The sequence below is a fragment of the Hipposideros armiger genome, unplaced genomic scaffold (genome assembly GCF_001890085.2).
Source record: "Hipposideros armiger isolate ML-2016 unplaced genomic scaffold, ASM189008v1 scaffold_352, whole genome shotgun sequence".
Classification (NCBI taxonomy): Eukaryota; Metazoa; Chordata; class Mammalia; order Chiroptera; family Hipposideridae; genus Hipposideros; species Hipposideros armiger.
In genome coordinates this window covers 594,676-608,089 of record NW_017731702.1, presented here as the reverse complement: position 1 = coordinate 608,089, position 13,414 = coordinate 594,676, and the positions used below count along the sequence as shown (strand labels likewise).

Genomic DNA, 13,414 nt, shown 5'->3' with positions numbered 1-13,414 from the left:
CTTCACTGAGTACTAAAACCAGATGACCAGTCAGCCTCTAAATTCCTAAGTTATTCTGTATCATTCATGAGACAGCACATTTTCTTAAGTATTAGTATTTGGGTATATTTCTCTTAATATTATGTTTCAAACTGCATTAGAGAAGGCATGGTGTGGAGAATGCAATGGAGGGATGCCAGGCCACCCACACCCACTTCAACCAGGGTGTTATAAGGTTAAAATACTAATAGACTTAAATTCCCTGGATTCTTCTGTGTATCCCCATGTGCCTAGCAGAGTTCCTTGCATGTAGTTTTTGAGTGAATCATTCATTATTGGATTTTTGGTTTTCAAACATTACTTTGATTAACTATTTAGATGGAACTCTTAACAGGAAGCGAGACCTTACATCTATGCTCATTCTGTGTTGTCACCTCTCTACTATGGCCCCCCACATCCCATATGGGCTTTTCAGTTCAAGATCTCCAGACTTGACTGAAATTGAGTTAACTTCTGAGGCAAATCTGACTTTTCTAGTGTCCTAAGGTTAGAAGTGACAGAAGTTAGGCTTGGACTCCTGAGATTGTTCCTAGCCACAGGAGATAACCTGGTATGAAATGAGACTGGTTTCTAGAAATGGACACTCATGTATAATTTATTTTCTTGTATGTGTGTTCCTATTATCTTTCTGATTCAATTCCGTTTTAGAATCCAGTGACTCTAAAAACTAAACTACAATCTTACATTGTGTAGCTAGATAGTCTTTATTTGGAAATTTTAAAAACTGCACTGTTTGAAACATTTTTAAATGTTCTACAGCAGCTGTGAGTACCCTTTGGGGACTAGGGGAGGAATGAAACATGTTTTGAATATTTGGAAGCTGCAATTAAGATGGGTTTGTTCTTTGGGGTTTTTAGTCACAGTATTGATATAGGTGATCTGAAAAGAATCATAGACTATTTTAACCAGAAAGATCCTTGGAGTTAATATAGTTCTCATTTTTTATAAATGTAGGAGCTGAGTCCTAAGTAACCGTAAGTGACTTGTCAAGATTCATTCAGCTTGTCTTGTATGGCATAGAAACCAGACTATCAAGAACTGTGACAGTAAGGAGAGAATTATCTGTTGGGAGCCATATACAGCTTTCTACAACCACCCTCACCCCCACCTTCGCCCCCCAAATCAAGATGTAGGAAATTGCTTCTCATTCATGGGAAAGCCACTAGAGAGCAGTGTTATAGAGACCTATTAGAATGACCTGATAAAAAGTGGTATGGTATAGTTTGAAGGTCACAAAACTCAAAATTGAGGGAGGAAAATATTCCTATTTCTTAATTAAATGTTGGTGGAAAAAAAGTGCTTTAATTAAGCATCTGACATCCAGGGGAAATTGAAGATTTCAAAGGACACATTGGGAATTTTGGCATTTATGACAGGCATTCTTCAGAAGAGATCTTTTTTTTTTTTAAGATTTTTATTGGGGAATTGGGGGGATGGGAACAGTGCTGGGGAATTGGGGGAAGGGGAACAGACAAGTTGCTGTCGTTTTGTTCTTCAGTCTAGTTGTGAAGGACGTTGCTTCACTGGCCCAAGTTGGCACCATCATTGCGCTCTTCCCGGGTGAGGCAGATCAGTCGCTGGCTTCTGGACGGCTGCTCACGGCGGCTGCTGGCTGCTCACGCTGGCTGTTGGCCACGTACGGTAGCCCATGGCAACCCACTGCCACAGGGGCTGCAGCCTACTGTAGCTGGCGATTCATGGCAGCCCAGCTCCAGGTTTAGCTGTTGTTCAGCATCTTAGCTGTAGAGGGCAGTGTCACTGGCCCTCATATGTGGGACCCGAACTGGGGCCCTCTGGTGTCCCAAGCCAGTTCTTAACCATCGTGCCACTCGGCCGGCCCCAGAAGAGATTTTTAATGGCCTAATTCTCTACCTACTTTGCCCCATTTATTCTTATAGTTTATCTTTACATGTCATTATATAGGGGTTTGGAGAACAGACTGTGAACTTAGGTTAAACAAACACACACACACACATAGCAATATAGTTGTTCTTTAGGTACAGTTATGTGACTGATGATAGTGCGTGGGATGGGGAAATTTGTGCATTAATACGTTCCTTTTACATGGCGACTAGCATGATAATGGTTCTGTATATGTATTTGTTAGGTCCTCATAGTTTCCAAACAGGTTATCTAATTGGATCCTCACAGAAACTATATGAGGGAAGCAGGATAGGAAGGTGATAAATTCATCATTTTATAGGTGAATCTGAGGTTGGATTATTTGCCAAGATGAGATGGTTAATAAGGGTTATAGGCTGGCCCAAAAGTCCTTTCACTCCTAGCTGTTTAATTGCTACCAAATGTTTGTTGATGATGGTGTGAATTGTATACTATGTGTCTTTTTTTTTACCTAACAGAAGCCCCTAAAGTAGAATTCTTTCCACCACTATCGAAGAGGCTCAGAAAACCTACAGTTGATGACATTGCTTAAAATTTGCCAGATTAGTGAGATCAAATTGAATTCTGACATTTTATTAACTGTAAGGATTAAGATTAAGCAAAGTGAGCCTGTAAAGCCCTTTTCAGTAGTCAGCCATTTGTTGGTTCCAGAATTACCACAGAAAGCCAGGAATCTATATTCATTGTCCTGTTACTTGATTCTCATGACAAAAAATTTGGAATGCTGGGAAAAGGCTATGTGTCAACTTGCTTTAATGTGTAATAATTTTTAAAAAGCTAGAGAAAATAGCAAAGAGCCAGTTAAACCCGTGTCTTTTCAAATAGGGAAGTAGGCCATGAGTGTGGAAAATCCAGAACAGGATTCCTTGAGAGATATCTGGACTTATTCTTTCTAGTCATGAGTTTACTTGTCATTAAAATTACATTAATTTTTTGCAAAGCTTAATTCTTGGATTCAGCCACCCACTTTGCTTTTAACACCTTTGTCCTGTAACCTAAAATAATCTTTTAAGGTGTTTATTTGTTTTGAGATCATAATTCTGAATAGATATAATTAAGAATAGATAAAAATTTTTAAACCCTGGGTAAAACTAACTTTCACTCTTCGGTTCAGTTGTGGAGCAAGTATAGATTAGGTTGCTCTTCCATCACACACCAGCTCTTTTGATTCAAGTTAATCTAATGATATTATGGTACCTAAATGAAAATAAACATTAGAACCTCACCATATTAAACATGTAAGTGCTTTATTACATGTAGTACATGCTGTGCTATGTACTTAATGTACAGAACTAAATAAATTCAAGTTCATGGTCATTGAGGTTTGTCTAGTGAAAATTTACACCGAATGAAATGGAGTATCATTTCATTAGTTAACCTTAAGTTTAAGTTAACTTTTGTTACTATCTCCTAAGAATAAAATGAGGGGAGGTGTCCCTTTTAAAAGTCACGTTTCTAAATCCAGTTCTTGTCCTGGGCTTTCTCATTTTTGGTGCTACTTATTTTTCTCATTACCTACTACAATCAAGGGCCGGCCAAGTGGCTCAGTTGGTTAAGAGCTCGCTCAAGAGTATGAGCTCTGAGCAACAGTGGTTTGATGCTCTGCCCGAGCTGAGCTGCCAACAGGTGACAGGATGGCTCAGCTGAAAAAAAAACAACCCTACAATCAAGCTTGCAGTTCAAATGGGCATTTACTAGGGTGTGGGGGTATTTTGGTGTATACCTTCAATGATTATCCCGTATCACAAAATAATATCTCATATTTCTTATTGCAGATTTAACTAAATGCACTTTTATTAATAGATTGTTATATATCAGGCATTCTGATAGGTGTTGGAGATACAAAAAAGAATAAGGCACACACAATTCCTCTGTTAAAAAGCAAATAAATAAATGATTGGTATATAGTGTGGTTCATACTGATAGAAGTATGTCATTTTGTGTGTACATCATCACCACCTCCCTTTTTAGGTTAGGCTCTCTAGTTAGACTCCTGAACTTATGAATTTTCTGGATAGAATATATATGTCATACATACTGCCCCTCTCACCCCCTCTGCCCATAACCAATATCCCTCATGGCATGCTTTCCTGATGAACCCATATTCAGCCTCAGAATTCTTCTTAATACCCCACACCACCAGTCCTGGTAACCCCTTTCAGTCAATTAAAATTGGCATTATTTGTCATTACTAGCCTATTTTCTGTAATACCCATTTGAGTTTTAACTTTATAGCTTTTAACCTTTTTTTGATATCTAAAGGAATAGGTTTATTCAGTTTTAAATTTCTGTCTGACCCCCCTCTGGTAGCAGATTTCTCTCTAGATATCCTGGGTTAGGGTGCTTGTAAACACAGGAACCAAGGAAGCAGAGCATGAAAACAGATTTCAATTGGTGCTTCTGTGTAAATTGGGAACAACTTCCCCACACACGGTGGCCAAGGAACTATAAGCATCAGACACACGTCCCTGGGCTATATATTTTATTTTCAAAGACTTTTCCTCCAAGTTTTTATTGGTTTGGGCATTAATTTTAACCAGATTTCACCTATAAAAGGTTTGGGTTTTTTTTTTTTTAAGGAAAGACAGGATCAGGATGGGATATACTTAGGTAAAATTTACTGAGTGACTACACTATGCAAAAAATGACCCTTTTGGTTATAACTTGTGGCCAGCAGCTATCTACTCAGCCTCATCCAGATAACTTTTATCTTCCATACTGCCACTTGAATTTTGTTTCTTTCTTTAAAAGTGAATCCAGTTGTTACTCTTGCCACCTGAAGGGATTTAACATTTGTGCCCTTATAAGTCAGTTGCTTTGCTAAATGTATAGTATCCAGTATCTTGTTTGGTTTACACAGCAACCCTGTAAGGTAGATGGTATCATCCTCATTTTACAGAAGAGGAACCAGGAACATAGGGCTCAGAGTATATAAACTGCTGGTAAATTGTTTAAGCCTTATGAAGGACCATTTCAGATATTTAAATTATATGCGTTAGTCAAGGCTGCCTGGTAAGTGTATTCTAGGGATGTGGGATATAGATCTATTTAGCGAACATATTAGGTAAATGTAGTTGTGGGAGTTGTTTTTCTAGACTGGGTAAAGTTAGTATAGTGGTTCATAAGCCTGGCTACTCATTAAAATCACCTGTGGGGCTTTGAAAAAAAAAATCCAACCGAAAAAACAGTCCCCACATCACCACCAATATCTGGTTCCTTTGCCTAGAGATTCTGTTTTACTTGGTCTGACATGGAGCCCAGACATCAGTATTTTATTTTTAAACTCCTCATACACTGGCAATTGCATTTTGCACCCAGGGTTGTGATCTATTATTTTAGAAAAAGTAGCATCTCCTAACAGTGACCTGACAACATTTCATGGAGAGTGAAGTTTAAGTGGTGGGAGGAAGATGACCAGTAGATTGCCTTGGGGGAAGCAGGTATTCCATGCATGTGGTACTACATGTGGTAGGCTCCCGAGCTGGAGATTGAGGGCCCGTCAGGTAAAGGGCATTTAAAACAGATGGGAGGATGATAGATGAGGGAAGTAAGGAAGGAGGGACAGATAATCTAGGGCACCTTATTAAAGACTTGGGAACAAAGGTAAAGTAAGGCATCTTGGACTTAATTTCTAGGACACTTGGAAACTACTGTGGCACTTAATCTCCTAAAAGCAGTAATAGGAGTTAGCTAGTGATTAGTGAGAGATTAGGAGAGTAGTACTGAAAATGAGAGGTAGCATGGATAAGATTACATCAGTCTAGGAGGGTGAGCAATGATTAAGGAACAGATGAGATACAGAACACTGCAAACAATTGATGTTATGGTGCTATATTACTTGTGCTGAATAAAGGACAGATGTATTGAAAGGAATGGACTTAACATGGAAAGTCTGAGTATAAATTATCAAGTCTCTTCAGTTCTGCTTAATCAAACTAATCCTATTCATGAATACACTATAGAGAGCTGTAGAGCTTGTGTAAAATGTAATATCAAAGAGAGCATCCAACTCGGACTGTTTATAGTTTTTGCCACTAATACATTAAAAGTAAGTGAGGCTAAGGTATGAGTCACTTCCAATAAATGTTTATATGTTGGTCAGGAATTTACTTAGACTAGAACTACCTGCTTTGCCTCCTTAAGAACACTCACTTATAGTGTATTAGCCAAGACCCTCTCAGAATTCTGGAAGGGAATGGGAAAGAAAAACAGTACTGAAAGGATCTGGCTTCAGCTCTTTAAGGGATGAAGTATTTTGATTCTTGAAATGCAGCTGCTCTCATTTACTTTTCCTTTGCTCTTTATTTTTGGCCTAATTTTTTCAGCCCTGGCTTCTGCCTTCCCTTTTCATCCTAAAGATTCTGAATGTCATTTTGGTGTTTAGCATCTCTTAACTACTATTTGCAAATTAGGACTTAAAAAAGGGTAAGTGAGGGATAGTATACAGAGCACAGTGGATTTTTAGGGCTGTGAAATTATTCTGTGTGATCCTGTAATCGTGGCTACCTGTTACACATTTGTCAAAACCCAAGCAAAGTATAACACCAAGAGTGAACGCTAATGTAAACTATGTATGGACTTTGGACATTGATGTGTCAGTGTGGGTTCGATTTTAACAAGATACCCAGTGTGAGATGCTGATACAATGGGAGGCGATGGGCATATGGGAGCAGGAAATATGTGGGAAATTTGTATCATCTGCCCAATTTTGCTCTGAACCTAAAACTGCTCTGAAAAATAAATCTATTTTAAAAGGGGTGTATGTGAACTTGAATAGATTCTTAAAAGTCAAAAGCTACACTTGAAATAATGGACCAATTAATGACAATAATTGATAATAATGAGGATCAACCATATAGGGTTGCATTTAAGGTAAATTTTTCTCTCTTTTGTTATGCTTAGTCTATTGGTTAACATGAGAGATTTGGGATTTGCTGACAGAATTTTTAAATGAGCTATAATGAGATGAGAGGATTCAGATATGCTCAGCAACCTTCGCCCCATTTCTTTACTTCAGCCCATGGACATTTGAAGTTATAGTACAGATGTCATGACAAATGTCCAAACAGTTTGTCTAGAAGCTTCATCCCTGAGATCACCCAGGGTTGAATTTAAACAAGTTTATCTGACAGTTGTTGTTGAACAGTAGGGAATTGCTGCTGTAAGATGTGCACATGAAATCTAATTATGTGTCATCTCATGAAACGTGAGTTGGGAGTACAAACAGCATTAAACTCTTTTTGGTAGTATTTTTAAGCCTGTAGTTTACTATGGGCTACTAAAGCGCAACGGATGTAGTGATTTATTTGTAAGATTTTTAGGAAATGAGAACAAATTAGAGGCCCTAATTAGTAAGTAAGTCTTAGAATTTAACTACAGACAGTTCTTTTATGAAATACTGCTGATCTAAACTTGCTTATATTTTTACAATGAGGAATTTGGTTTGTCCAAGGTCATACATAAAATAAGTAAAAAATGAGATTAGAACATAGATTTTCTGTCTCTAAAGTCCTTTATACTCTAATTCCTTTAGAATTCTTCGTGTATTGTGGATGTTCCGGGCGTTGGAAGTCAGTACATTAATTAAATAATGCTTTCATTTTACTTTCTATGGTATAGATTGCCTTCAGGTGTTTTTATTAATCCAGCTAGCATATGCTGCGTGACCATGATGTGTCCCTTCATCTGATACCCTTGAGGGACTAGAAATACAGGACTTTTTCCTAGAAAAAGTTACTATGTCAGTTACAACAGCATATTAAATAGCAGATGCACTCAATGCAAGTGCCCTGTGGCTCTATAATTTCTTTTGAAAAAGAAATTCTGGTCTTTTCCAGTCTCTCTGTCATTGCCTGAGTTTAGACCCTCCTTGCTCACAGGACTTTCAAAAGTTTAGGTAAGCACATATGCTGTCATGTGAAAGGATGCTACTTATTCGATGAGCAGCTGTATTGTTAGGAAAATACAGCAGATTATAGCAACTTGCTAGGAGTCCTTTGGCATAATTGATGAATTTGGGAGCCAGTCTAGGTTCAGTGATCATTAGTTTTATAAAACTGTTGTATGTACTTGTTTTGGGAGTAATATATGGGTTGCATTTTTACTATTTTCTCCCAATTATAGCTGATACTGAGAGTTGACTACAGCATGGCCCTAAGTGCTATATATGTATTTTCTTTGTATGCTCTTTGGGGTGTGGTTTTATTCAGATACATTGCTTTTAACCTTACATGTGCTTTTGGGTTTCATTAAGAGCCATTTCTTAACTAAATTTGATTAAGGAAAACAAAATCAAACTTTTGTTTTCCTCCCACGCATCAGACCTCTCCTTAATCTTTGCAGGTGCTTTTTTCTCTATTCTCTAAATGTTAGTGCTCTTTAGGACTTGGTCCTAACTCTGCAGTAGTTCTAATGCACTATTTTCTCTCTGGGTGAAAGAAAAGCTTCCCTTCAGCCAAGCAGGTGGCAGGCATGTACTGTTTGTGTATCTAATAGATCACCACTTGGATGTCACATAAATACCTCAAATTCAGCATGTCCAATATTTAACCCATCACCCACTCCCCAAATCCACTTCTTCAGTATCGCATTACTTTTATTCATACCATTGCCCAAATCAGAAACCTAAATGTCTTCCTTGACTCCTTAACCTAGTATCCTATCAAGTTCTCTTAATTTAACTGCTCAAGTACTTTTTCAGTCCATACACTTTTTCCATCCCTCTGCTATAACTTTGGTCAGGCACTAGCATTATGTCTTCTTGCCTGTACTGTTGCAACAAATTCCTAATAGGTCTCTCCACCTTTGTGTAGATTACTCTTGCAGAGTAAGCTTTCAGACATAAATTTGACCCCCGATCATCTGTTTAAAACTTTTTGATCACTTCCTCTACCTCTATTGCTCTTAGGATAAAGCCCAGCTGTAGCATAGCTTATTCTAGACTCGGGGCAGTCTGACCTCCCTCTCTAGTTTTGTTTCTTGCCACTTATTTGAGGTACTCCAGACACAGTGAACTCTTAGAACACTCCACTTCTACCTAATCTAGCTAACTGCTGTTACTCCTTTGTGCCTCTATTAAACATCCCATCCTTCTTTGATTATTAGACTAGGATGGGTCCCCTGCTTTATGTTCTCCAAGTTTTCTCTGTCAAACACTTAATGGGATTCTATTATCTGTTTTATTGTCTGGTCAGACTCAAGTAAGTTCCTAGCACAGGGCCTCTATATGCTTAATTATCTATTTGCTGAACCAGTGATTACATGAACTTCCAGTTGTGCTGTTCTTTCAATACTTTCTATTCAAATTTTGACATTCTAAAAAAAACTGATTTGTGTTCATCTTCCAGTCATCAAGAGTATGGCATGACAAGGTATGTGTCATTGCTTTTAATGTACATGTTTAAACTACATGTTTAACTTTCTTTTTAAATTTAATTACCTGTTTTGAATAGCAGTATAGTCCCATGGTTAATAATTAAGTTCCAAAAGGGTATATATTGGAAAGTCTCTATCCTTCTCCTGCACCCAAGCTTCCTGGTTTTTCTCCAAGAGATATCAATATTATTAGGTTCTTCTATATTTGTGCAGAGATATTAGTTTTGTATTTTCAAGCAAATGTGTGTTTGTGTATGTGTATCTATATGTAATCTAGATATGTATAAACATATATCTTTTCCCTACAGTTGCTATATTGTACACACTGGTGCATCTTAATTTTTTTTCACTTAATGATATCTTGGAGAACCTTTGAGTACGTAAATAATAGCCTCATTCTTTCTCATAGCTGTATTTTATTAGTGATTATATATACCACAATTTAGATTGTGCTCTCAATCTGTAGCCACTATGCAGTCAATACTGTATTGAATAATCTTGAATTTTTGTCATTTCTTACATACATGATTGTATCTGTAGAATAAAGTCCTAGAGGTAGAATCGCTGGGTCAGAGAATTGTATATTTTTAATTTTGATAGATCTTGCCAATTTGCCTCCATAGAGAATATGTAAATTCACCTGGGTGCCCGTCGGCAGCTTGTGGCCTCTAAGCTCAAGGTACTGTGTTACAATCTTAGTTGTAGGTACCATCATTGGAGTACCAGCAGCCTTGTTGTTAAGAGCACACGCTTTATCCACTGAGCCATCTGACAGCAGCTCAGCTCAAGATGCCGAGTTCAGTCTTAGTTTCTAGTGGGCATAGCCCACCATCAAACAGGCAGTCTTGTTAGGAGCACGTGCTCTCACCAGCTGAGTCATCCTGCCTCCTGTTTGGCAGCTTAGCGGCAGCTCAGCTCGAGCGCAGCGGCACTGGCTCATGTGGGAATTGAACCGGCGGCCCTGTTACTCAGAGCTCGTGCTCTTGAGCTAACTCTTAACCAACTGAGCCACTCGGCTGGCCCTTAACTTAATAACTTGAACAGCTTTATAATAGATTGGGATTTTTCAAACCCTGAACATAGCTTAATAAATTATGTTAATAATTACTTTTGTATTTCTATCAGTTTGTAATTGGTTGACTCACTTAAGTAGATTGCCTTGTTATTGAGGCCAGAATTGATAAACTTAATCTCTTAAAACTGGTTACTTCTGTTCTTTAACTGTTCTATATTTCCTTAATTCCAGGAAAATTTTCAAAACATCAGCCTTTTATTGGAAGGGTCCATGTTATGTGTGTTCATTCAATATGTATTGAATAATTTAGGCAATGTATTAGCTATTGAGGAAACAGCAATGGAAAAAACAACAACAACAAAAATCTGTGTTCATGTGGAGCTTTGGAAGTAGAAGATGCATAGCCATGCCACCAATAATTTGTTCTTTGGCTAGTGGAGAGAAATCAAATCAGCATATTTGTAGTTGAAGGAAAGAAGCTGGAGGGATGAGAAGAGACTGAAAATAAAGAACAAGGAGAGATTATCAGTATATCAAGATTTTGGAGGACATGGAACAGATAGATGATCCTTAAGATGACCTTTCAGGTTCTTACCTTTCCTGTCTCGTCTCACACACTTACCTCCTTGCTTCTGGTGTTTCTCCTCACTGGCCCTTTTTTAGTGACTTTCTCACCTCAGAGCCTTTGCACAAACTGTGCCCTTCACCTAAAACTTTCTTCTTGCCCACTCTGCCTGACTATGTTTTTACTTTTAGTTCTCAGCTTCAGTATTATTTCTGTACTTGTTCAGAGGGTTTTTTTCCTGGCTCTCAAATCAAAATTTGATCTCTTATTCTGTTTCAGTACACTTTACATTTCCTTAATAAACATTGTCACACTTTGTAAGTACAGAAGCTCCTCAACATAGGATGGGGTTATGTCCCAATAAACCCATAGCGAGTTGAAAATATTGTAAGTTGAAAATGCATTTAATATGCCTAACCTACCGAGCATCATAGCTTAGCCTAGCTTACCTCAGATGTGCTCAGACTGCTTACACTATCGGGACATAACCCCATAGTAAGTGGAGGAGCATTTGTAATTGCCTTCCTCTTAGCAGAAGCAGAAGTCACAGATGGGCATTTTGTATACATGATGACATAAAGAAACACAGAACACACTATCCACAAAACACTGGCAACACAGTACACCACAGAGTGTTGGTTATTTACCCTTGTGATTGCATGGCTGACTGGGAGCTGCAGCTCACTTCCCCTGCCCAACCTCATGAGAGAGAGAGTATCATACTGCACATTGCTAGACCAGGAAAAGATCAAAATTTGAAGTATGGTTTCTACTGAAAGTGTATCACTTCTGCACCGTCATAAAGTCAGAAAATCGTAAGTCAAACCATAAGTTGTGGACCATCTGTGTATATTTATTTCTGTGATTTTTTTTTGAAGGCACAAACCATGTCTGTTTGGTTCTGTACTGTAAACCTAGCATCTGATATAGTGCCTGGCATGTAACAAGCATTCATTAAATATTGACTGTATGAATTGTGAGCTTACCATCAGTGATGAAATAGATTACCTATGTCCCCACATCCTTAACAATTTAGGTTTTCAAACACCTTTTCAGGAGGTTGGGAGTGGGAAGAGGGATGAATACGCACAACACAGAAAATACTGAGTATGATACTGTAATTGTGGATATATGTCATTATACTTTTGTCCAAACCTATAGAATATATAACACTAAGAATGAACTGCATCGGGCTTTGAGTGGATATGATATACGGGGTCAGACAATTAAGTTTGCGAACTCATTCGAGAAAAAGTGCTGCATATCTCATTGCTGAATATCACTAACATCACTTTCGAAGTATTCCTTGGGAAGCTATGCACTCACGCCAGTGCCTAGTCCACCCTTCAAAGCAATTTTGGAACTCTTTCTGGAATGGCCATCAGAGCTGTCATCATATTACCCTTGATGTCCTGAATGTCATCAAAATGTCTTCCTTTCAGTATTTCTTTTATCTTCAGGTAAAGAAAGGAGTCATTGGGGGCCACATCAGGTGAGTAGGGAGGGTGTTCCAATACAGTTTTTGTTTACTGGCTAAAAACTCCCTCATAGACTGTGCCATGTGAGCTGGTGCATTGTTGTGAGGCAAGAGCCATGGATTGTTGGTGAAAAGTTCAGGTCGTCTAACTTTTTCATGCAGACTTTTCAGCATTTCTAAATAGTAAACTTGGTTAATTGTTTGTCCAGTTGGTACAAATTCATGGTGAATAATCCCTCTGATGTCAAACAAAGGTTAGCAACATTGTTGCAACAAGCTCACAAACTTCATTGTCAGACCTCCTATGTCATTGTAGGTTCATCAGTTGTTACCAGTGTACTGCCCCAGTGGGGATGTTGGTAATGGCAGAGACTATGCATGTGTGGGAATAGGCAGTATATGGGAAATCTCTGTACCTTCTACTCAATTTTGCTGTATAGCTAGGCTAAAACTTTCTCTAAAGTCTTTAACAAACAAAACAGCAATGCTGTGTCCTAGGAATATACCCAAGATAAATGAAAACATGTCAGTATGACAACATGTACATAAATGTTCATAACATTATTCATAATAGCCAAAAGGTGGAAACAACCCATATTACTATCAGCTGATGAATAAACAAATTGTGGTCTATTCATATAATAGAATTTTATAACATGGAGAAACGATGAAAAGATTATGCTTAGTGAAAGTAACCAGTGACAAAAGATCACGTTATATCATTCCATTTATGTGAAATGTCACGAATACATAAATCTATAGAGACAGAAAGTAGATTAGTGATTACTTTCGATGGTGGTGGTGGGGTTGTTAGAAAAAGTCAGGGAGTGATAGCTAAAGAATAGGGGGTATCTTTTTGAGGTGATTAAAATGTTATAAAAGTGACTGTGGTGATGGTTGCAAATACCTGTGAATATGCTAAAAGCCATTAAATTACACATTTTAAGGGCCGGCCGAGTGGCGCGTTGGTTAAGAGCTGGCTTGGGACGCCTGAGGGCTCCGGTTCGGATCCCAAATATGAGGGCCAGTGACACTGCCCTCT

General features: G+C 38.2%; 1 protein-coding gene across 9 annotated transcripts in view; it reads left to right on the top strand.

The window, feature by feature from the left end:
* The window catches only part of KIF2A (kinesin family member 2A), a 65,054-nt gene that overhangs the window by 3,985 nt on the left and 47,655 nt on the right, over nucleotides 1-13,414 (top strand). The window lies entirely within an intron of this gene.